Here is an 877-nt window from a genome sequence, read left to right as displayed (position 1 = left end):
ACTGATGCCCTGTGCCCATGCTGATAGAAAATAGGCCAGTTGCCACCAAAGACAATAATTTAGTTTTGTCTGTATTCAGGATATATCACTGTTAAATAAAAGAGGCCCTAGGATCAAGCCTTGAGGAACTCCATGGATAAATTTATAAACCCATTTTAACCACAGAGACACAACAAAAAGCTCCCTCATTATAGATATGTTGTATGTTGTAGAGGATCAAGTACACAATACATGGTTTTAAAGTCAGTAAAGTTACTATGGATCATCCTTGTTGAATAGCCTATAGGGACTCATTATGAGTCCCTAAACAAATATTGTGGTATTATTAAAATTCTTATTAGAAGAGGTTTCTTTTCTTTCTTTCTTCTTATTGTTTTATCAATATCTATTCAGGATCCCTGTTCCTCACTTGTATTTCCAGGTCACTTTGGTGTTATTTCAACACTTTGACTTATGTAAGACTTGCATTTATTTATTCCGTGAGTGGATGAGTGACTAACATCCACCCCAGTTCAGTTAGACAGTGCTGATATGCGTGTGTGTCCATTCATTCAGAAGTCTCGTCCTATTGTTAAATTAAAACTCGTATCTCGGCCCTCTGGTAGTAAATTAGCAGGGTTGCTGGAGGAGACTGGCACCGCACGGGCACACATTTCCACACACATGGGGTAAAGGGAGGGGACATGCTTGTGCGCAATGGAGACAAGGGGTGGGAGGGTGGGGTTGTGGTGTGATAGGGGAGGTGGGGTGGGTAGGTATGGGGGGGCTGTATCGTCATCTCAGAGTGTGGCGACAGGGCCCGCCTTGTGGCTTCCTGGCCCCCTGCACCGGACGGGTGTATTATAGATGCGCATCCAAGCAGCCGGGCGGCGGGGGC

The sequence above is a fragment of the Seriola lalandi genome, unplaced genomic scaffold, assembly GCF_002814215.2.
Source record: "Seriola lalandi dorsalis isolate HSWRI2012SDOR001 ecotype SW California unplaced genomic scaffold, Sedor1 jcf7180002054748, whole genome shotgun sequence".
NCBI lineage: Eukaryota > Metazoa > Chordata > Actinopteri > Carangiformes > Carangidae > Seriola > Seriola lalandi.
This window is presented reverse-complemented; position numbering follows the sequence as displayed.